This window comes from Protopterus annectens, chromosome 10.part0 (genome assembly GCF_019279795.1).
Source record: "Protopterus annectens isolate FY-2018-M chromosome 10.part0, PAN1.0, whole genome shotgun sequence".
NCBI lineage: Eukaryota > Metazoa > Chordata > Ceratodontiformes > Protopteridae > Protopterus > Protopterus annectens.
In genome coordinates, this window is record NC_056744.1 from 1,148,557,309 (window position 1) to 1,148,582,297 (window position 24,989).

At 39.1% G+C, this 24,989-nt stretch overlaps 1 protein-coding gene across 1 annotated transcript in view; it reads left to right on the plus strand.

Moving 5' to 3' along the window:
* Positions 1 to 24,989, plus strand: part of LOC122813522 (carboxyl-terminal PDZ ligand of neuronal nitric oxide synthase protein-like) — a 2,813,298-nt gene that overhangs the window by 501,461 nt on the left and 2,286,848 nt on the right. The window lies entirely within an intron of this gene.

Sequence of the window (24,989 nt, forward strand, 5' to 3'; positions counted from 1 at the left end):
CTGAGGAAATAGTAAATCTTCCAAAATGTCCTTGTTAAGTATTTCCACTTCTTTAAGTAATTTAACCTTCATTTGTTCCTGAAAAAACAACACTTTGTTAAGCAATTCAATACCCCATTTATCAAACAGGTTAGTGAAATCTTGCACCATATCCATGTTGTAGTATAACCCAAAGGGAAATTTAAAAACACATAGTCCCTGAGGAACCACTTTCAATTTAATACATTCATTTAAATAAAACATTTCCATCTGCAAAGTCTTGAGTTTGTAAAGTTTTTTCTCAAACCCAAAACTCATGTCTCTGATGGATGTATAGTTCTTATCTTGTTTCCTTTTCGGCTCACTGTGACTTTCGCCCCAGTTGCCTCCTGAAAAATTAAACTTTTGATTTAAAAAAACATGTAACTTAGACTTAGCCTCTCCCAAGGCCTTAAGTGAACTGGAAACAACAACAGAAGGACCAGTTTGTCTATTAGAAGCTGAAACTTCAGCTTCAAACCTCCCCTTGTGTACAGAATGGCAATTTTGGACACCTATCTTGCACTTTTTAATATTTTGTATGTATACACACACACACACACGCACACACACACACACAAATGTACATACATATATGACACCTGGGAAATACCGCCAGTCTAGCTATCTGGAATTTTGTAAATAATTATGTCACTTGAAAATATTAATATGATTTATATAGAATTGTGACAAAAGGAAATACTGTCTGCACAGCTATCTAGAATTTTGTAAATAATCATATGTCATTTGTGAATATTAATATGATCAATATGCTTATCTTACAAATGTAAGAGAACTATATGTTATGTGTATATTAAACTACTGGTGAAGAAGTGTCTGTTGAACAGGATTTGTACAGTACTGAGCTTCAAAGATGTGTCCACAGTGTACCCTACTGGACAAGAACAGAAATATATATAAACTATGTACATGTACAAATGTATGTTTTAGTAGTAGAAGCTAGAACATCCAGAGTTAACATGCAAAACTTAAAGCAAATAAGTTGAAATTAAAAGTGTTTTACAATGTGCTGTAAAAGTTAGTTAATGCAGCAAGGAGACAGGATGTCTAGAACTACACGTTTTTTCTATTGTCCTGGAGAGAAGTAATTATTAGGTCTAAAATGTAAAAGTGTTTGTTTTACGACTTCCAGTTCTGAGCAAACATCTGAGAGATATACACTGAAATGTTACATTTTAAGTTTCTGTTAACCTAGGAACTGAAGGCAGGTGACAGTGAGTGATGTCATCCAAACTGACCCAACAGTAATATTTGATAGTAATTAAAGAACTCTCTCAGAGATGGACTTCTGAACTATGTAGTTACTGTGTTGTTTGAGTATTGTCTTGTTTTTTATCATTTATTATTAAATATATTTAAACCTCTCATCGTAGCTGATATTTGTGAGATATATTTAAGCTCTTACAGTACTTGAATATGTATTTGGTGAAACTTTACAAGGACACTCTAATAGCCTTGCTCTTGGTCAGACTACCTTTTGGATTAATTGTAACATTCCACAGTAGTATTGAGCACCCTTTTTTAAGGGTCAAATGTAGCTGATAAACAGGGGTTGGTGGCAGTGATAACTACCTTATAGTAAGGGGACTTGGCTTGTAAACCTGTGCCAGCCTTCCCCAGGAGTGTCTGTGTGTTAGTATATAAATCATATCTCAAAGTGTGTCTGTGTCAACTACTTAGACAGGGACACTAAGCACTGGTTGGACAGAGAGGGTGCTGAAGGGCTTGGCTTAACCCCTCAGCTGAGATCTTAACCCTATAACTGTGCTAGTGGGGAGTCTTTCTGGGGATGTTGAGAAAGAGGGAGAAACCAGCCCCCAGACTGGCTGTGATCTCTGTGTGCTATTAAGGGAAGTTATACTGTGTATGTACTTGTAATCCTCCCATTGTGTACGTCCCTCACTGTTGCCAGTGGTGAGGATTGAGGCTCCTTGATTACTGGGCCATTGCGGGGGCGTCACATATTAATTGGTGGCAGTGGTGGGATATCCACATCACATATTAATTGGTTGACAGTGGTGAGTTAGCCACATCACATATTAATTGGCTTGTAGTGGTGTGGATATTGAATTCCTGTAGCTTGTGTACAGTGGTCACTGAAGGTGTTTGTACTCTTAATCAGTCACTCATTGAACATTCAGACTTCATATCACAGTTGTTTTATTTTTTTTGTTTGCTTAGTTAGTGAGGGAGTCCAGGCAAGCATGTCAGCAGAGGAGTATAGCAAGCTGACAAGGAGCCAGTTGGCTGAGATGTGCCAGGCTAAAGGACTGGTGCATACCACCCTGACCAAAGCAGATATGATTGCAGCTTTAGTCACAGCTGCATCACAGAATAGCTACCGATGTACAACTCTCAGAAAATGGACAGCTCAACCTTTCCACAGAGGACCTAAAAATCCATCTGGAGTTGAAGAGGCTTGAGCTAGAGATCAAGCATTTGGGAATAGAAGCAGCAGAGAGACTGAGATATCTGAAGGCTGAGGAAAATGAGAAACTGTGATGCCTGGAAGCTCAGGAGAATGAGAGGCAGAGGCAACATGATGGGGAGATGCCAACTCTTCCCCAGAGTTATAGAGGTAATGTGGAAGGGAGTTACCACACCCTAAAAGCAACACAAAGGTCAGTGCATTTTCCTTCACAATTTACAGAGGGGGATAATTTTGATAGTTTCATTAATATGTTTGAGAGGGTATGTAAACAGTATAATGTTGACCAAGGGCTGTGGGTATGGTTCCTGACCCCCTTGCTCCATGGTAAAGCTGTAACTGTAATTCCTAAACTGTCTGATACTGTTTAAATTGTAATGTTGTAAAAAACTGTCTGCTAGAATGTTTTAAGTTAACACCTGAAACTTGTAGGAAAACGTTTTGTGGGCATAGACACAAGGCAGAAGTGTGTGTGTATATGTTGCTGAACTAAGCACTTATTTTCATATGTGAGTGAGTAGGTGTCACATCAACACTTTAAGGGCTGTTAGACCTTTTGATGAGGGAACAAACCCTTAGCACTTTTCCTGAGGACATGAAAATCTGGTTATCTGCTAGACAATGCACTATTGCACATGAGTTGGGGAGGAAGGGAGACCCATACCTAGCAAGCAGGGCATCACTGCACAGTAAAGGGACACCCAGTGCGGCTCATGGGTCTAAGGGAACCCGTGATGAGCAGCCCAAACTGCCCAACAGAGTCTGCCAGTAGCAGGGGAAGCCACTAGTCCAGGTACACGTCCAGGACCAAGGGTTAAATGTTCTAAATGCAGCTAGTGGGGCCATGTAGTATATAGATGTCCATGGAGGCAATGTGGGGAACAAAAGGTGGGAGAGCCAGTAAGTGGGAATGACAAAATGCCCAACCCCAGGTTGTCTTGAGACAACAAGGGTACCAAACCACCACAAGAGGATCTTAGTGAATGGGAAAGAGGCCATTGCTAAGATAGACACAGCCTCTGACCTAACCATTGTGAAGCCTGCAATGGTTACAGAGGAGAACTACTTGCTTGGGCATTCTACTCCAGTCAGAGCTTTAAGATGGACCCCATTTGGAATACCTTTGGCTAGGGTTCACCTTGACTGGGAGGGTGGAAAAGGAAACAAGCTAGTAGGTGTGTTTGAGGATATCCCTGCAGATGTCCTGTTAGGGAATGATTTTGATAATGCAGTACCGTGTCTACATGCAGTTGCCCGCAGTCAGGATTGGAGACAAGCATGTGGGTCTTGTAGCCTGGAGGAGACTCAGACAGACCACACACTTGCAGCCATGACTGGTGAGGTGGTTACTTCAGGGAGGGAGCTACCCTGTAGCATTGAGACTGAAGGTGAGCCACAGCTGCTCATGGGTACTGATGTTCCCTTGGGCAGAGTGACTGCAAGGGCAGAGGTGAGTAGTAGTAGTACTCAAGGTGACAGTGAGGCATCGCTGTCAGAGGATACCAGACTTTCTATGGAAGGGGAGCTGGGAAAGGTTACAACGAGAGAGTTGAGACAGGATCAGCTCTCTGACCTTACATTACAAGGCCTAAGGGAGGTAGCTAGTGGAGGCACCTGATTCTCAAGGGAAGGGAGAATCTGTATACTGGGAAAAGGGTTACTGTATAGAGAGTGAACCCCTGAGGGAGTGCTAGAGGGTGAGAGTATACAGCAGTTGGTAGTGCCCAGAGCCTACCATCTGGCACTTCTAGCCATAGCCCATGATATTCCCTTTGCTGGTCATATGGGCATAAAACGTACAAAAGCGACATTTTATGCAGAACTTTTATTGGCCTGGGATATCCAGAGATGTAGCTTGGTACTGCAGGACCTGTGAGCAGTTCAAAAGGTGGGCAAGGCAGGAAACAAGGTGAAAGCTCCTTTGATGCCTTTGTCTGAGATTGAGGAGGCATTTCAGAGGGTAGCTGTGGATATTGAGGCCTCTGAGTACCCCACGTTCTACAGGGAAAAGTATGTCCTAGTGGTAGTAGATTATGCTACAAGATATCCTGAGGCAATGGCTCTGTTCTCCATTGAGGCAGAAAAGGTGGAAAATGCTTTGTTAGAGATTTTCAGCAGGGTAGGTTTCCAAAAAGAAATACTGACTGACAGAGGTTCCAGTTTTATGTCAGACCTGCTGGCTTGTCTGTGGAAGTACTTTGGGGTGAAGGACCTAAACACCACCCCCAGACTAATGGTCTTGTTGAGAAGTTAAACTCTACACTCAAGACAATGCTACAGAGATTTGCAGACCAGTTTAAGAGGGGGTGGGACAAATATTTGCCCCATCTGTTTGCTTTTAGAGCGGTTGCTCAGGAATCTACAAGTTTTTCACCCTTTGAGTTGCTCTATGGGCATAGGATGAGAGGACCTCTAGATTGATTTGAGATGAGTAGGAGGTTGAGTGTGAATGCCACAAGGAGTCTGTTGTGGCATATATCGTAATCCTCAGGACAAGGCTCAGGGAACTCATGGGCTTGGCCCAGGAGAACCTGGCAGAAGCCCAACAGCAGAAAATGGTCTGGTATGCCATGAATGCTCAGGCTAGAGAGTATGCTGTAGGCAGCAGGTAATGGTTCACATTCCTGTCAGACACAACAAGCTGCAGGCAGCTTGAGAAGAACCCTACAAGGTAGTAAGGAAGGTCACTGATATTAACTACATGGCAGAACTGCTAGACAGGAGGCAGGGGCACAAACTGTAACATGTTAACATGATGAAACCTTACCATGACAGGGAGGACCTTGTGCTAAGTATTGGCAATAGGAGGCAGGAGGGGTCTGAGGGGGATCTATGGCTACAGGGAACCAGCCAGCCAAATCCTTAATTACTATGGTCGAGGCTAGGGTTGCAGGCATATGATAGGACAGTGCAGCACTGTACTTGGGTTAGCAATGCCAAGGCAGCTGGAATCTCAAGACGAATGGAGTAAGATATCCTCAGATAGTCAACCCTCTCAAGAAATGTTTCTCAGAGGTCACTTGAAAAACTAGCTTGACTTTTCGGGGAGGGGAGAAATTTGACACCAGGGAAATACTGACAGCACAGCTATCTGGAATTTTGTAAATAATGATGTCACTTGAAAATATTAATATGATTTATATAGAAATGTGACAAAAGGAAATGCTATCAGCCCATCTATCTAGAATTTTGTAAATATTCATATGTCATTTGCGAATATTAATATGATGAATATGCTTGTCTTACAGATATAAGAGAACTATATATTATGTGTATATTAAACTACTGGTGCAGAAGTGTCTGTTGAACAGGATTAGTACAGTACTGAGCTTCAAGGATGTGTCCACAGTGTACCCTACTGGACAAGAACAAAAATGTATATAAACTATATATCTGTACAAATGTATATTTTAGTAGTAGAAGCTGGAACATACAGAGTTAACTTGCAAAACTTAAAGAAAATAAGTTGAAATTAAAAGTGTTTTATGATGTGCTATACAAGTTATTTAATGCAGCAAGGCAACAGGGTGTCTAGAACTACAAGTTTTTTGTATTGTCCTGGAGAGAAGTAATTACTAGGTCTAAAATGTAAAAGTGTTTATTTTACAACTTCCAGTTCTGAGCAAACATCTGAGAGATATGTGTTTTTCACACAGAAATGTTACATTTTAAGTTTCTGTTAGCCTGGGAACTGAAGGCAGGTGACAGAGTATTGTCATCCAAGCTGACCCAACAGTAATGTTTGATAGTAATTTAAGAAATGTCTCAGACTTGGCATTTTGTCTTTTGTCTTTGATCTGGAAACATCCACTCATCATCATCTACACTTGCCTGTAAGTAAGATTTAGTCATATTATCTCAAGATAGTTAGGAATATAGTAAAGATTAGTTTAGATGTTTTCTGTATTTATTTGAGACTGTCCTGCAATGTTTTTTTTAATATTTCCTGTGATTCCGAATTCTGTAGTTACTGTGTTGTTTGAGTATTGTCTTGTTCTTTTATTATTTATTATTAAATGTATTTAAACCTGTCTTCATGGCTGATATTTGTGAGACATATTTAAGCTCTTAGAGTACTTACATATGTATGTGGTGACACTTTCCAAGGCTACTCCAATAGCCTTGCTCTTGATCAGACTACCATTTGGATTAATTGTAGTATTCCACAGTAGGATTGGGCACTCTTTGTTAAGGGCCTAAAGTAGCTGATAGAGAGGGGTTAGTGGCAGTGATAACTACCTTATAGTCTGGGAAGAAGGGGGCTTAGCCTGTAATCCTGTGCCAGCCTTCCCATGAGTGTATGGGTTTGTATATAAATCAAATCTCAAAGTGTGTGTGTGTCAGCTACTTGGACAGGGACATGAAGCACTGATTGGACAGAGAGGGTGTGGGAGGTCTTGGCTTGACCCCTCAGCTGAGATCTTAAGCCTATAGCTGTGCCAGTGGGGAGTCTTATTAGGGATCTGGAGAAACCTGCCCCCAGATTGACTGTAATCTCTGTGAGCTCTTAAGGGAAATTGTACTTTACTGTGTGTGTACTTGTAATCCTTCCAATTTATACGTCCCTCACAGTTGCCAGTGATGAGGATTGAGGCTCCTTGATTACTGGGCCAGTGTAGGGGCATCACAACAAATATGGATGTTTTAGCAGTATTTTATTTTTTTCCAGTAAAACACATGTACATGACAGAGCATTTAAAACTGCTTTTCTTGCACATTACCTATGGATATTCCACTTACTCTCAGAAACAAGTTGTAAACACTGAACAAATAAATTAAGCTACAAATCAGATGAGTAGAAAACGAAAACTTGGGACAGGTAAACTACACTTTTGATCTTTGAAAATTGCAAGGCTATTTTGGTATATTTTGACTGGAAACTCAGACTTCAGTGCTTCAGACCATCTCATAAATAAAACAGCTGTCATTTTTCAAATAAATGCCAGAGATTTTAATTTTGTCCATGAGTTGTGTGAAGATTGGGGGAAGATGGGCGAAGGCTGTCAGCCTGTTCAAATAGAATTTGATACATAATTCTATAATTTGTATATATAAATGTAAAATACAGGCTTGTTTCTTAAGTGAAAGAAAACACTGTAAAATGTGAACTTCAGGATTGTAGCAACATTGCCATCTGCTGTAAGAAAAACTAAGCCAAGCATTTCAAATGTTCTTTGAAGTTAAAAATATCTAAATAGTGGTGCTGAAGCGGCTGGCTGAACACATTCTTTCTATTGTCTTAACTTAAGTAATAATTGCTAGAGTGTACATGTGAAATGTCTTTTATTGTTGTAGTTTCCCGAGCAGGTGTTAAATTGCTAAATAATGTAGCCTTTTTGCCTGGGAACTCCAGACTAAGTGTCAAAGTGATGTAATGTGTATACTGGTAAACCTAAGTGTCAAAATGATGTAATTTGGGAGGGCCTAGCAAAGATGTTTGTTAGTGAGTTTAAAACCTGTTGTTCAGTGTGAGACTGTGAGCATTTTGATCTTGATATCCCACTTATCAGCACTCTGTCTGTTGTCTTATGCAAGTAGCGTCTTAGAAGTATGTTTTCTTGTAATAATAGCTAGGAACTTAGAAGAAAGTTAGACAAGTATTTTTCTGTTATATCAGAACTTTCCTACTGTATCGTAAGTTTCTGTGTGATCTCTGAACTCTTAGATATCACTGTAGTGTAGTAATATATTGTGTTTTTAATTATTTATTATTAAATATTTTTAAAACCTTTTACCTGTGGCTGGTTTGTGTAGAGATAAGTAAGCTCTAGAGTACATTGCATATTTATAGAGTTTATTGTAATAGGCCACACTAATAAGCTTTAGACTGAATAGTCACATTACCAATTGGATACTAATATTGCACAGTAATAATTGGACACCCTTTTAAGGGCCTTTGGGTAGCTGATAAGTATTAGCTGGTGGTGGCACAAATTACTGCCGTATAGTCTGGGTAAAGGGGCATGGCTGGAGAATCTGTGTCAGCCTTTCCCAGGAGTGACTGTGAAGTTGTATAAATACTTATCTCAAAGTGTGTGTGGTGTGTCAGCTACCTGAGCAGGGACATGAAGCACTGGTGGGACACAGAGGGTACTGGAGGTTAGTTTGCCAGCTAGGCTGAGATCTGGACCCTATAGCTGTGCCAGTGGGGAGTCTTATTGGAGACCTGGAGCACAAGGGCGCAACCAGCCCGAGACTGACTGTGATCTCTGTGTGCACTTAAGGAAAATCGTACTTTACTGTTTGTATTTGTTATCCTTTCCTCTTATACGAGATGCCCTCACTGGTGTTAGTGGTAAGGATAGAGGCTCCTTGATTGCTGGGCCAGGGCACAGTCATCACATTTCTGGTGGCAGTGGTTGGGATAAGATATCCTCACATTTGTGGTTTGTAGTGGTTGGGATAAGATGTCCTCACTTGTGGTTTGCAATGGTGTGGGTAGAGTGAATCCTGTAGCTTATGTACAGTGATCTCTGAAGGTGTTTTGTACTCTAAATCAGCCACTCAGTGTATACTCAGAGTTCAGATCACAATTGTTTTATTTCTTTTGTTAGCTTAGTTAGTCAGGGTGAGCAGGCAGCATGTCAGCAGAGGAGTATGGAAAGCTGACAAGGAGCCAGCTGGTGGAGATGTTCCAGGCTAGGGGACTGGTGCATGGAAACCTGACTAAGGCAGACCTGATTGCAGCCTTGGTTACAGCTGCATCAGAAAACAGCATCCAGGAGGACAATCAGACTGGCATTGGAGATACAATATCCTTGGAGAATGGACAGCTCAACCTTTCTGCGAAGGACAATCAGACTGGCAGTGGAGATGCAATATCCTCTGAGAATGGACAGCTCAACCTTTCTGTAGTGTACTTAATAATCCAGCTGGAGCTAAAGAGACTTGAGTTGGAGGCCAGGCATTTGGAGATAGAAGCTGAAGAAAAGGAGCGTCAGAGGAAGAATGAGAGGGAAATGCTGACTCTTAGCAAGAGTCATGGAGGTAATGGGGAATGGAGTAACTGGACCACAGAAGCACATTAGGTCAGTAAATTTCTTCCGCAATTTAAAGAGAGGAATAATTTTGATAGTTTCATTCACGTGTCTGAAAGGGTATGCAAACAGTATAGTGTTGACCAAAGGCTCTGGGTACGGTTCCTGACCCCTTACTCCATGTGAAAGCTGTAACTTGTATATCACAAATGCCTGACTGTGTCTGTTTTGATTATACTGCTGTAAAAAATGTCTGTTAGAATGTTTTAAGCTAACACCTGAAATGTATAGGAAAAGGTTTTGTGAGCATAGACGCAAGGCAGATGAAAATGTATGTGAATATGTTGCTGAACTGAGCACTTATTTTCATTGCTGGGTGAGTGGATGTCAGGTCACCACTTTTGAAGGGCTGGCAGACTTTTTGGTGAGGGAACAAGCCCTTAGCACTTTGCCTGAGGACATGAGGATCTGGTTAGCTGATGACAATATGCTACTTCAGATGAGTTGGGGAAGAAGGGAGACCTATACCTGGCCAGCAGGGCAGCCCTGCACAGGAAGGGGACCCTCAGTACTGCTCATGGTTCTAAAGGAACCCATGGTGGGCAGCACAGACTGCCCCAACAGAATCCGCCAGTAGCAGGGGAAGCCACTAGTCCAGGTACACGTCCAGGACCTAGGGTGAAATGTTTTGAATGCAACCAGTGGGGCCATGTGGCATACAGATGTCCACAGAGGCAAGGTGGGGAACCAAAGGTGAGGGAACCAGTAAGTGGGAAAGACAAAATGCTAATAGTGGGTTGTCTTGAGACAACAGGGATATGGAACTACCATCCTGCAGATGTCCTGAGAGGGAAAGATTTGGATGAGGCAGTACCATTTACTTATGCAGTTATACGCAGTGAGGCTAGGAGACAAGCATGTGGGTCTGGTAGCCTGGGGGAGACCCAGATAGACTGCATACTTGCAGCCAGGACTGCTGAGGTGGTTACTTCAGGGAGTAAGCTACACTGTAGCAGTGAGACTGAAGGTGAGCCACAGCTGCTTGTGGGTACTGATGGTCCCTTGGACAGAGTAACTGCAAAGGTAGAGGTGCATAATAGTACCCAGGCTGACAGTGAGGCACCACTGTCAGAGGATGCCAGAATTCCTGTGGAAGGGAAGCTGGGTAGGGTTACAAGGAGAGAGTTGAGACAGGCTCAGCTCTCAGACCCTACATTGCAAGGCCTGAGGCAGGTAGCTAGGGAGGCACCTGATTCTAAAGGGAAGGGGAAATCTGTATACTGGGACAAAGGGTTACTATACAGAAAGTGGACCCCTGAGGGAGGGCTAGAAGGTGAGAGACTATAGTAGTTGGTAGTGCCTAGAGGCTACCCATCTGATATTTCCTTTGCAGGTCATATGGGCTTAAAATGTACAAAGAAGCATATTACGCAAAACTTCTATTGGCCTGGAATTTTCTGTAAAATGTGAACTTCAAGATTGTAGCAACATTGCCATCTGCTGTAAGGAAAACTAAGCCAAACATTTCAAATGTTCTTTGAAGTTAAAATTATCTAAATAGTGGTGTCGAAGCAGTTGGCTGAACAACTTCTTTCTATTGTCTTAACTTAAGGAATAATTGCTAGAGTATACATGTGAAATATCTTTTATTGTTGTAGTTTCCTGAGCAGGTGTTAGACTGCTACATAATGTGGCTTTTTTGCCTGGGAACTCCAGACTAAGTGTCAAAATGATGTAATGTGTATACTGGGAAACCCTAAGTGTCAAAATGATGTAATTTGGGAGGGCCTAGCAAAGATGTTTGTTAGTGAGTTTAAAAACTATTGTTCAGTGAGAGACTGTGAGCATTTTCATCTTGATATCCCACTTATCAGCACTCTGCCTGTTGTTTTATGTAAGTAGTGTCTTAGAAGTATGTTTTCTTGTAGTAATAGCTAGGAACTTAGAAGAAAGTTAGGCAGGTGTTTTTCTGTTATATCAGAACTTTCCTACTCTATTTTTTTAAGTTTCTGTGTGATCCCTGAACTCTTAGATATCACTGTGGTGTAGTAGTATTGTCTTGTGTTTTTAATTATTTATTATGAAATATTTTTAAAACATTTTACCTGTGGCTGGTTTGTGTAGAGATAAGTAAGCTCTAGAGTACATTGCATATTTATAGAGTTTATTGTAATAAGCCACTCTAATAATCCTTAGACTGAATAGTCATATTACCAATTGGATACTAATATTGCACAGTAATAATTGGACACCCTTTTAATGGCCTTTGGGTAGCTGATAAGTATTAGCTGATGGTGGCAGAAATTACTACTGTATAGTCTGGGTAAAGGGGCACAGCTGGAGAATCTGTGTCAGCCTTTCCCAGGAGTGTCTGTGAAGTTGTATAAATAATTATCTCAAAGTGTGTGTGATGTATCTGCTACCTGGGCAGGGCCACAAAGCACTGGTGGGACACAGGGGATACTGGAGGTTAGCTTGCCAGCTAGGCTGAGATCTGGACCCTATAGCTGTGCCAGTGTGGAGTCTTATTAGGAACCTGGAGAGCAAGGGAGCAACCAACCAGCCCCAGACTGACTGTGATCTCTGTGTGCACTTAAGGGAAATTGTACTTTACTTTGTGTATTTGTTATCCTTTCCTCTTATATGAGACACCCTCCCTGGTGTTGGTGTTGAGGATTGAGGCTCCCTGATTGCTGGGCCAGGGCACAGTCATCACAAGGTGAATGTTGAAAACATTGATTAAATAAGAAAAACATCTAGTTACCAGTACTTTAGTCTGACAAACGCAGCCTTATAATTTTTCAGGTTTTCAATGTTCACATCCAGTTCAAAATATCTTGATTCCATTACTCTAGTATATGTCTCAGCTGTGACAATTGCAATGTTTAAGTGTAACCCTTCAGACACATCATACTGGTAATGTTAGATGACAGTATATGACAGTAGTGCAGACCTAACAATGGTATGTGTATCCCAAGAAAAACTTTCCATCTAGCCATGCTTACAAGTCGCATCCAAGTCCTATGGTGACCCCACAAAGAGCTGCCCCCATAGACAGAGTTTACTGTGTAAAGGGAGTGGGAGCCTTTCTTCTGTATCTGTCACACACATGAACACACCCATCAGTTTAAAAGTCATTTGGAAAGTTGGAGAAAATCAGAGGGCCCAGAGAAAACCAACGTAAACACATAGAGGACATGCAGACTTCACATGGAAGGCACCCCAGCTGGGAACTGAACCTAAGATCTCTTACTGTAAGGTTACAGTGCTACAAACTGTGCCACTCTGTCAGTCATTGCTTTCTATCAAGAAATCCTATTTTAATTTTGTTTTATTTAGCTGTTTGTCTTAGGGTTTCCATCAAATTGGTAACATTTGCACACTATCTGCTGTTTCTGCCTTGATGCTTTGCTCCAATTTAGAACACAGTTGATGAAATATCAGTAGAAGTAATTCTGAAAAAAGTGCTAAATCTGCTTGAAAGTGTCCTTAAAGAAACTATGTAAGAAACCAAGGGCTGTCTGTAGCTGTTGGGATTTTTTTTTTCCTGATTTGCATCTTTCTATCAACTGAGAGATTAAAAATAATGAAACAAGTAGCCATATTGATCAGATTTAAGGAAGTGTGTAAAGCCTTGATGTTTATATCCCTCTAATGTGGAATATCCTTACAAAGCACTCCAGCTTGGAGTTTGTGGATATACAGCATTTTATGCAGAGTTATTCTCATTATTACTAGTTCAATACTCACTGTTACAGCCATGAATTTAAAAATGTGGTTGTGTAGCTGAAATGCTTTAGCGTTAATCTTTGTAGTACTGTGCCTTATGTTGTACTAGCCAATAGAATGCTGTTGCAGCATTTTTTTTCAAGTTGTTGAGTTATTGTGTTGGTATGAAAAATGACAGGTGTCGACAAGGATGCTTCTGGTAATCTTGCACTGGAGTCAACTTTTTGCCAGATGACACTTCTTTGAATATCAGTAAAAAGAATGACTGCCAGAAGGATTTACTATACCTAGGGACTTACACTTCTTCTCCACCCCCAAGATGCCTGACTTTGTTAGAATTAAGTGGGGGTAAATCCGATCTCAACCTGCATGTAAGGCTACCCACATAAACAGCTTAGTTGGTTTTCTGTTTTTCACTGCATGCATTTATAGTCATGCAAACAAGTAAAAGCTTAATTAAGCAAATGACAAACTATTGTTTAAAATAAATATGTCTCCGCATTTTCTGCTTTTAATCCAGTGATTGTCAAATATAGTGCCTTTGCAAAAATTGAAGCCATCAGCCCACTGAATATGATTCAGGAAAGGTCAGTAAGAATTTATCAGATATATTGTATGTGTATAATATTTTATTGGCAGGGATTTAAACAGTACATTGTTATTTTGTAAATTAAATTAGAATACAGATTCTTCTTTATTCATTCTATAAACAGTGTTAATTTATTTGCAGTTGCTAGCATTTGTCCATTACAAGTAGAAATGTTTTGGAGTTTATATACTAACTTGATATCGATCATTTGTCAGAAAACAAACTTTAGTAAAAGAGACTTATTTGCACTCTGACCATCCATGTATTATCAACTTAGTTAATTTTTGCAGCTAGCATTTTATTCCCCCCATTTTTCAGTTTAATTCAGAATTCATAAATTTAAAGCACTGCAGGTTTGCTGTTGGCATCAAGTATTGATTCTTTTCAAGGTTTTCTGCTGCCTTCTCACTTTTGGTGCCCTGCCTAGAGCTGTTCTCATTACTAACTTTGACACTCCTTAACATGACTGTGGATACAAACTGAATTCTTTAGAAGCAGTTCATTTTCTTTGGTATGCAGAGAGTGTTCTTATCACAAATGCCAGTTTTAGAAGCAGTGGACTATGGAAGGGAGGCGCTAAGAGAAATTTTTGGTATTCGAATATTGAAAACTGTAGGATTGTAATGGTCTGTTTGTATCTTGTTCCTTGGGTATGTGTCACAAATTGAGAGGCTTACTTTCTCACAGGCCTACCTCATTCAATCTCAGAGTCTTTATCAGACATTATCAGCACTGACCTATACCCCATGGAATGCAGATAATTCAAATAGTCATCATAATCTGTAAAGCAGTTAGCCTGATTTGCTACAGTGGAATGTATGCTTGTTTTTATCCTTGAAGACAAGTAAACGTTGTAATGGGTGCCTTTTAATTCACACACATCTGTTTTTGTTATCACTGCTATGATGCCCTGTTTTTCTTAATTTTTACAGACTTTGCCAATAGAAAACTAACTCAATCTCCCTCCCCTATTCCACTGAGCCACGTATTGTGCTATACTATATTTACTGTGTTTTTTCCCACTATTAACAGTGTAACAGAAGTAGCAGCAGAGTGCTGTTGTTTGGCTTTTGGTTTATTCAGAGCTGCTATTTTGATAGTGATTTTGTATCCAATGACCTATTCCTTCCAAGCAGAAAGTATTGCATCATGAAACTCTACAGGCAGCAGCTTTCTTGTACCTTATAATGAATTTCTGCAACCAAATCATTTTTAAAACAAGATTGACGCTATTACTGTGCTATGACATACGGTAGCCTGATTGCACACGGCATAGTTTTTTTTTTTAGTTTGTAACTGTACACAAACTGTCAGTTCAGGTTATAAACATGCTGAGTGAAGAAGACCCGAGGCCTATTGTGTTCTTCTAGCTGTTGTAATAACCCCTTCTCCTTCATGTGACATACCCTCTCTTCCATCTGTGACAATTTGGTAGACATCATTTCAGCTGTCTTGCCCTACACTTCATTATCTTGGCTAGTCAAGTCTAGGACCCAGCATTCATTCCTAGGATACCCCCTACTCTCAGTGAGATTGTAGCTGTTCAAACCAGGGTTACGATATCCCATTCCTCATTGTCATCATTTTGTGACCTTACCCAACCCCACTCTCCTAATCTTTGTGGGCTACAGCCTTCCCCTGTCTTTAGGTAAGGCACTATGTTTGTGTCACATCCCCGTCTCTTCCTTCTTTGTGTACATGCAACATCCTTTCCATTTGTACCATGCCTAGGTACTGTCTTCTCTATAACCTAATCACCCTGTCTCTTTGTCACCACAGAAATGAATACAATGTCTCAGATGTCACTTTGACAGGTCCTTGTATAGAAAGAAGATGACCTCTGTCTCTGTCATATCTGGTCCTCAAACCTTGTTTCATCATTCTGATTTCAGTCACTTTTTCACAGCATATAGTGTGAAGTCAGCACTTTTGTTCCCTTTCCTTCTGTCTTGTATCAGGAAAATCAAAGTGAACCCTAGTTGCCAGCTTCCTTTCTATCCTGCAAGCCTGTCTTAATGTCTGTAAAACCAGGATGTGAACTGAGTATTGTATTGTGGCTGTCCTTGTTCCCACAGCAAATATGCCCATTGATAAAGTGTGATCTTCCAGAAGTCTTACTCTGGGTTTCAGATCAGCATTTATTTTTGCTAAGAACAAATTGAAAATCCAGAGGGCAGTGCATTACAAGCAGTGGCATGAGATTGTTGCTCTCTTTTTATTTTGACACATTGCAGCTATACAGTACTTTAAAGAACCAAACAAGGGATCTGTAGCTGACCAAACAAGTAAATCCAGAAAATAAAAATAAGTCTGCTCAGGCAGACAGCTTCAAACACTTTAATGTTAAATGTAGAAAAAAACACATAAAAACATATAAAAATCAAAAGTAAAACAGGAGAGATGAGCACTTTCACATCACCAAAGGATGCTTCATCAGATCTAATGACTGCAACACAACAGCTCTCTAGTTAATCAACTCAGAATTAGCGACTGAGATCACGTGATCGCAGGTCAGGTTTCAAAGGAACGTTTTCATTTAACCCTTTGCCAGCAGTTGCATGCAGTATGATTTTTATGTTTTTATCTGGTTTTTCAACATTTAACATTAAAGTGTTCGAAGCCGTCTGCTTGAGCAGACTTATTTTTATTTTGACACATTACAACTGTACTTAAAGTGTTACAAGATGATGTAAAAGCATCTGGGAGTGGAGAATGAGTGTCACTGCCATCTATAGGGATCTCACTGGGCTGAAAGAAAAATAAACTCCTCTTCCAGTATAGGTGGCAGAAACTCAGGAGTCTGTAAGTAACCCAAGGACGTGTCAAGCCTTTATCCCAGCTCTAGAGGATGCTAAAAGGAGGAAACTTTGATCCACAGTCAGCTTTGGGATGGTCACATTAGTGAGTTTTATGGAAGCAAATCAATAAAACACAGCTGTCTGTAGTGTGTATACAGCCCTGCAACAGTTTTCTTCTCCTAAAAAACTCTTGTGTGGACAGCCTAAGGATGCTTCATCAGTGAAGACCAAGAAGAGTAGAGAACAAGGAGAGAAAAGCACATGTGAGTGGCAGTAGCCAACCAAAGCAGAAGGAAGCATTTCATATGGGGCTTCAGTAATTAGGATGGAGTTATGGGAGAGAGAGGACACCTGAGGAATGCATTTCAAATGAAATAGCTAAACTGGACAGGGTGCAAATTCTTAAATTTACAGGGTCGGGGCTTGATGGTTTCCTCCATTTAGAAACAGATGACCTGGTTAATTGACAGGTATTAGAAGAGTACAATAGCAAGATTCTGAAGAAATGTAGAGAGGTTGTAGAAAATCCTGAGCTAGTCTCTTATCCAGGCTGTGCTTTGAAACAATTGGGAATTTGGGCTATGCTTCTTAAAGGTCTCCTGGGTTGCATTCCTAGTAACTACGTATGAACCCATGAACATAGTAGCATGCACACTGGTATCCTCAGAAGAGATGCCTAAATAAAGAGGTCTTTGCATTTTGAACAAATGTTTGAATAGAGCTCTGGACATTGCCTTCACTGGGGTCTGTGGATCTGTTTAATGAGGTGGTGAATTATGTTGTTATGTTGGTGTGCATTTAAGTAACATGATAAGCAGGATTCTAGGTGACAGGTTTGGTGGTGATTATTTATACTGTCCAGGGAGGGAGTTATAGTAAATTATCCAAGAAATATTGGCTTCCTGTTAAGAGTCAGCAGACTCAAGTAGTAAGAATAAGGAAAGGGGAAGACATATGGCTACTGCTTATAATCACTGATAATATTCTCTTCTAGTTAACAAATAAAATAAGTCAAGAACAGACACGTCAGTAGAAAAAAATTGAGTATAGTGAACGCAAGGGCCCACAGACTGAGCAGAAATTTACCTGAATTATTGGCATTGGTAGAGGAAATTACCTTAAAAGTATGACAGTAAAAGAAACTTAGTACTCAGAGAATCATGGGAGGAATGTGAATATATGGGGTGCACAGTTTAGAGGAGACATGGAGTGGCTAAAAGAGGAGGAGGAATAGCAGCCCTTAGTTTAAAGGAAGATATCAAAGTAACCAAACCTTCACATAAAAACAGAGATGATGAAGCATTGTGATGTGCTGGAGATTAGATAAGATAAACTACGTAAAAGCTGTACACAGAACTTGTCATGCAGAGGAAAACTAGGCAGACATGACAGTCTCCTTAGAATGGCAGAGAAAGGAAGGTAATACCGCTTAACCTCTTAATGCAAGAAATCTGGATGGAGCCTGAAATAACAGGGGGACAAAGGCGCCAAAATAGGGACAGATTTTAAATATTGCTCTTATAAACTTAGAAAGCTGCTAGCATTTTCAGATGGATATGATGTCTGAAACTCAAATATATGTCATTATTTGGTCATTATTAACTGACTTTAATCCTCCCTGATTTGCCAGAAAACCAAAGATTTTATGAGGAACAGACAAAATATTTGAGGCAAAAATCTGAACATTCTGTGAAAATCTGTATAGTTGAGAGGTATGAAAGGTGGTATTACTGATGTGTGGTTTTAATGTGCCAGATGTAAACTGGAATCCATTTACTGCATCTGCACTCAGAAACAGGGTAATTTTCAGTGTTCTGTGAGGGGCAGATCTGAAACGGCTAGTACCAAGGCCTTCTTGAGAAATAGCATTTTGCACATGATGTTCTGAAATGGGAACAGATGATCTCAGACTTTTAAATGGCAACTGTTTGAGAGGTAATGCTCAGCAAACAGTAGTGTTCATCATCAACTTAAATATATATTCAGACTAATCAAATATGAATGTTCTAGACTTCACTGCAAACCATTCCAAAATGAGGTAGTTCATTAGAACATCTGTAATAGCTGTAAAGGCTCAGTGGATGACCAGTAAACAATACTTCCAACAAGAATGTACCCACACTGCTTCTGAAACTAGTTAGCAAATCCAAAAAAAAAAAGAGAGAAAAAATCACACTGTGGTTCGCAAATGAGATGGCTTCTATAAGAGAGGAAAATCTGTAGCACTTGTAGGATTTATTCAAGTTCATGACCCCAGGTTGGCTTTATTTATAATCAATTATTATGACTAGTTGTAAAAGATAATGCGATAGTGTATACAGCAATGCATGTAATAAGATCTTGCTATTTTAAATGTCCGAACATCCGTTTCTCAAGTAGAACAAGAGTGAGAGTGCAGTGTATTAATGTAGATCGCTAATAACGCAGTGTTGATTTAAGGTACTCTAGGGCACCGATGGTTGTACTACGTGATAGGGATCAACATGTTTCAAAGTTTCATACCCTCTCTGTATGAACGTATCTAGCTTAAATTGTAGTCGCTGTGTGCTGAGGGGTTGTGTAGTATATTTTAATATCTGGAATGAATAACTAGGAATGATGGCATACAGCTGACAGTAAGAATTGATACAGTTATGCAAAAAATCTGGATGATATAAGATTTTTGTTCTTTTCCCATGACAACAGGTAACTGCTTACTTTAATTTTCTCTGCAGCATATGGAGATGCAGCACTGACTACATAGCAAGAACTTTTATGTGAGTAGGTTTGGCATAGTTACATTAAAAGTTTGCATTGCTATTGCTCGAATATGAATTTTACAGTTAAAGGCTGCTTTTTGTTTTATCAGCTCTCTTGTTAGTGGACTGTGTTTTGGCTGATCACAGTGCAAAGTGTAGGGTATTGTGACCATAGTGTTAGTTTATATAAGTAAGAATGTGAGGGGGTGACCCCCCACCCCCGCATGTGAATGTAGTTATTGTAATATAATAGTGTGATGCAGTACATGCTTTTCATGTAGAAATTGTTTTCAGTGTACTGATTTTAAAAGGAATTTTACTAGGGTTTTGCAATTGGTACATGAAATGCATAATATAGTTATTAGTGGTGTTGGCAGATTGCAAGGCAGAGAAATGCCTTTTGCAATTTTGTACTTCATTGAGTTCCTCTTAATTCAGTTTGTGACAGAATGTGTAGCTGCTGAGCTTTTATTAATAGTATGATGATTAACTATATGTATAGTTGACAATGATGACATACGCCTTTGAAAACGTAGGAAAAGAAGTCATCATCTTACTTCTTCCTTCCTTGCTGAATTATCAGTGAAAGTAGCAGAAGATTAGCAACTCCGCTAGTGAAATAAGGTTACAGCATAACTTGCATAGTTTTTCAGCCCCATCACTTCCTGATATCAGAATGTTTTCCATTGCAAAGTTTTCCTTGATAGGGTACATTCGTTTATCTGCCTTAAATGTATGTTGTATGTACAGTGCTTAAGGTATACAGTGTCACAATAAATCAACTTGCCTTTTGCACCACCGTGTGTGGTGTATCCAGGATGGTGCAACACTCCTGTCCATATCTGGTGGATATTTTGAATAAATCCTTTGTAAAATTTAGTTTTGCAGCTGTAAGGTCCCAAAAGTTTAAATTCTACTTAGTTCCTAGCGAGTACATCCATAGTCTTTAATGATGTTTAATTTGTACATTCAGAATGTGGAAATTTTGAGAGGGAGTCTGGGTTGTGTCGCTTACAAGTAATAAAGTTACATACTGCATTAAGCCATAAGAATAATGAAGACATTTCTGGCTGTATAGAGCACTATGTACTATTAATGGCTGAAAAAAAGGGGCTAACTTTTAAGTGACATGGGGTTACAGTGTACCTTAATGTGAACTCCAGGAGTATTCATTAAAACTGTGCCTCTAGTTAAAAAGAGGTGGTTATCTGGCCTGATAATAAGTTTACATTTCATACATATGCAACAGTTATGCTGTTAAATAATCTAGTTCATTGAAGATGGGTTACACTTCATAGAATCTAGTTTCACTGTGGTAACTATACCCATTTATTTTAATTCTTTGGGAAGTAAGCTTGAGCATAGAAGCTAGGTTTCATATTAATTACATAGACAAACATGGCAAGATTTCAACCCCCCCCCAAAAAAATTTGGATTATCATACTGTTAGAGAATACAAACTGTAGGTTCTTATTTTCTTTATTGTAAGCACTTAAAGGTAACCATGACAGCTATTCACAAGTCCTTTCCTTGACATTATGGTGGGCTTTCCACTAAATGTGAAGTAATTTAAGAAAACAGAGTAATTTCCTAGTAAGAACTCTTTGTAAAACTGCATGTAAAAATAATGCTTCACTGATAAGTTTGGAGTCACCTGTCTGACAGAATACATTTGAAACAGTTTAAAATAGCGCTGAATGAGTGCCTGAGCAACAGTAGGTTCATATTATTTGATAAATTATATTGTCAACTTATATAATTGATTCCTATATGTGAATGAATGAAAGAATGTTAATATGACATCACAGACAACTTGCATGGAATTTATTACTGTTTTTTTTTTCAGTGTGTGTGATCTGAGGGCAAAGATGGAAAAACACACTGAAAAAAAAAACAGTAGTAAATTCCACTATCATTCATTTGCATAGAGAATATTTGTTTTTAGTTTGCCTGCAAAAAGAGGAAGCTCTTTAACGAAGAAATATTATGGCTTCCTTTTAAACTTATCAACAGTAACTTTATCCCTCTGTACCACTGGTGCAGCCTATTTCCTATTGATTTCACATATTCAGTTCCCCTGATTATTCTCTGTTCCTGTAAAATAATTTTGACATTGAATCTAAATCATTGTAGACATCAGAATAGAATATATAGAACTATTGACACTGTGGCATCTCAGTGATGCTTTGACAAATCATGTCTGCAGTAACTATATAATGGCTGTTCCATTTAACGTGGTGTTCAGGATGCTTAAATCCATGTTAACAGAATTAAAAATATTTTCTTCTGAAAGATAGCGGGGTCACTGATCCCAGAGCACAGGAATAAGCATTGTTTCTGTAATGTTAATTTACGTCTTTATACACATTTCCTTGTATTCCTGCAGTGTGACTTGTATAACAGGGCATTTTGCTAATTATATAACATAACATATCTTCAGAACGCAGCAGTAGGACATGACATTCTAGGAGATCATGGTATGATAGAAGTTTTGGGAACTGTGCTTATGGTGAGTAGAGAAAAAGAGTGAGAAGTAACTTGGTATACCTGAATGCAGGTCAGCTGCAGAACATCAACATTTGCTTTCAAAGCAGTTTGCCATGTAAGAACTGTTTCTATCCATCTGGTCATGAGGCAGATACATGGAACATTGCTGGTCATGGTCAGTGTGCACTGGTAGATGCATGTGGCATGTTTCTGTAAGGCTTTGAGTTTCATTTTAGTTTGCAATTGGGTACCATGTTGGCTTACTACTATGAAGGTTGCATTTTTGATTATGGCAGTAAAACTGTCATGCTGTGAATTTGAATAAAATGAGTGTGTGGGAGGGTGTTGCTTCTTAAATAACATTCATGATCAATATGAAGAGTTTGTATGTTGAACCTTAATTCTTGTTAAGATGATATGTTGCCTGGTGTTTCAGCTACTTGTGTTGTTTTTTTTAACAACCCACATTGTGCATGTCTTGTCTGCTTTGCACACTGTGTCACCTTTTGCACAGTTGCACTTGAAGACCTATGCTACTTATTTCATTCCTGCTAGCATGTTTTGTACTGAGGTTTTATTTACATTATGCTTTTGTGCTGTCAGAAAAGGTTCATAGACATCATGCTACTAATTAATTAATATGAATTTTAAGAATTTACAAAATAACAAGCAGCTTTCTAGAATTGGATCATAACATTGTAGTGTTCCAGGCACCCAGAAGAGAAGAAGAAAAACACCATCATTTACCAAGTTGATTTACAGTGTGTACCAATTTTCAAAAATCAAAGAGGGTCAAGAAACCAAATGAGTGTGGAGTGAGTTTTTTATAGGCTGAATGTGGTATCCAGTGAAGCAAGTTCTAAATATCAGAGCTTGGAGTGATGGAGAAAATCTGAAAAACACAGGAGAGGAAACTTTGATATAATTTATTTTTCACGTTCGTTGGAGATAGGCATGGTTTCTCCAAGGTCTAATGCTACCAGGCACAATATTCTGACAAGTCCAAATTGTGACACCAGGTAATAGTTTTTAAAAGTGCTGTCTGTGGTGTAATAAATGTTGCCACATAGAGCATCACTTCCCACTGCAGTTATATTTTCATGGTTTTCAGTTTCCAGCCATTGTTTATGTATTATCCCTCCTGTTTATTGTTTACAACTGAAACAGAAGGCAGCTTTCATCAGGTCATTATTGTATGAAGTACCAGCTGGGTGTGGTTAATACAGGGTTTACCCCACCTGCATAGTCTGGTGCTAAGAGCAAAGCCCAACTGAGCGATAAAGCCAGTAGTACATGAACCCTTCAATGCCCATACCCAGTAAGTTCTTACTGTTGTTACACACAAATCAAGAGCATCTAGTTACTTTATTTCTGATATGTTTTTTCTTTCATTTACTTACTTTTCATCTGAAGTTTAGGCATCATAAACAAATTTCCTATCTGTGAATAAATGATCACGTTCTTGCTTGTTTCCCTGTAACCTTTTTCAACATTCGTGGCAGAGGGTTACTTCCATTTGAGAGAAGGTCCTCGCTGGAGTGTTGCATTTGCAACAGACTTTTCAGGCCCTTGTATGTTGAATGTGACACCTGTGACTGATTGCACTACTTTTGTGTTTCAGTATTTGCACTACATGTTGATTCAGAAAAAGAGAACCTACTGGGATAGTTTATTTGATCTATAAAGTCTTGCATAACCATAGACCTTGGAAACTCGGTGCCTTCTGATATGTAGTAATGGACCACTTTGTTCAGAAAAGAACATATTTTTATTAATGTTTAATGCAATACTACTCTCACCGGATTGCTAAGTGTGATTAGACTCTGAATTTGTTCTGCCTCAAAATGGCCTTATAGGGTACCATGCTGGTGTGATCCATTTATTCATCTAAAAGTTGTCTGTCTGTCTGTCATTGCACAGTGTATCCCCACTACGAGATAGCTTTCCTTCTTTTTCCATCAGGTTACTCAATCTGTTCATTTATAGCGACATTCTGAAATGTTATTTTATTTAAGAATTTCTGGAGAAAGTATGTATACGTTTTAATTGGAGTGACTGTTGATTAAGGTATCCTAACAGATTTACACGGCACCTTTTCAGCTTTAGAGAGTAAATGACTGATTTGTTTCCTAAACTGCGTACCCAGCTGTGGCAACAGAGATGGCTTATATTTTCATATTATGTCTGAAACTTTGGAGGCTTGGTAGGTTTATGGTCACCGTATGAGAGCTGCATATACTTTGCTATATAGATTTTTTCTGAGTACCAAAATTCTAAATGTTGTGAATAGCAAGATGTAAGACCTAGGGAGATAAACCCCAGAAGAATTATTGCAAAGCTTCTTGCAAACTTAACACGATTTGTACTGAGGAAGCTGGATAGGATAGAAATGCCACACAAGGTGTAAACAGTTAAGTTATGCTGTACTTGCTTGTACCAGTATAATAGTTATTTTAGGTAGGAAAATGTAGTCTGGGAAATGGAAAAGTTGTATTTAATTACGATTTTCCTTTGACTGTTGTGGACATTAACAATATTTTCAAGTTATTAGAAGTCATGTGATGTTACTGTTCTGCACGTAACCTTAGGAATGTAATATTAGTTTTTATTCCTCTACACATAAGATCAAGAGTGTTAATTTTCCTTTGAATGTTCTGAGCTTAACATTAGGAAAATACACATAAGAAGTTACTACAAGTTCTTAGTAGGCCATATGAAAACATCAGAAATTAAGTTCCTTGCTTGTGTGGCTTCACCCTTTTATAAATGTGTATCACATTTGATAAGAGATTGCTTAAATGTTTTAAGACTGAATTAAAATACACCTTTTTAAATGACTATATTCTGATTTTGTTCAGGTTGGTAGCTTTATTTATTAAATTTCATTGTCTGGTTGCCTGACTTTACTTGCTTGTGTTTTAACTAACTGTGTATGAACTTTGGTATTAAGATTAAAAAAAACACACTAAATAAAAAGGTTGAGATTATAGAAAGACATTCTGGGCCTACTGCCCCTTTGTGCAGTTGTAGTATTTACTTTGATAGTTTTACTTGCATTTATTGTGAGTGTGACAAATGGGCAGGAATTATAACATGCCTTATAAAAAGATATATGTTTCTTCAATAAAATATTTAAAAAATAATATTTCTGTTAATGCTACTGCTTTAAAAGCCTTGCTTGAGACACATCTTAGTAGCTTTGGA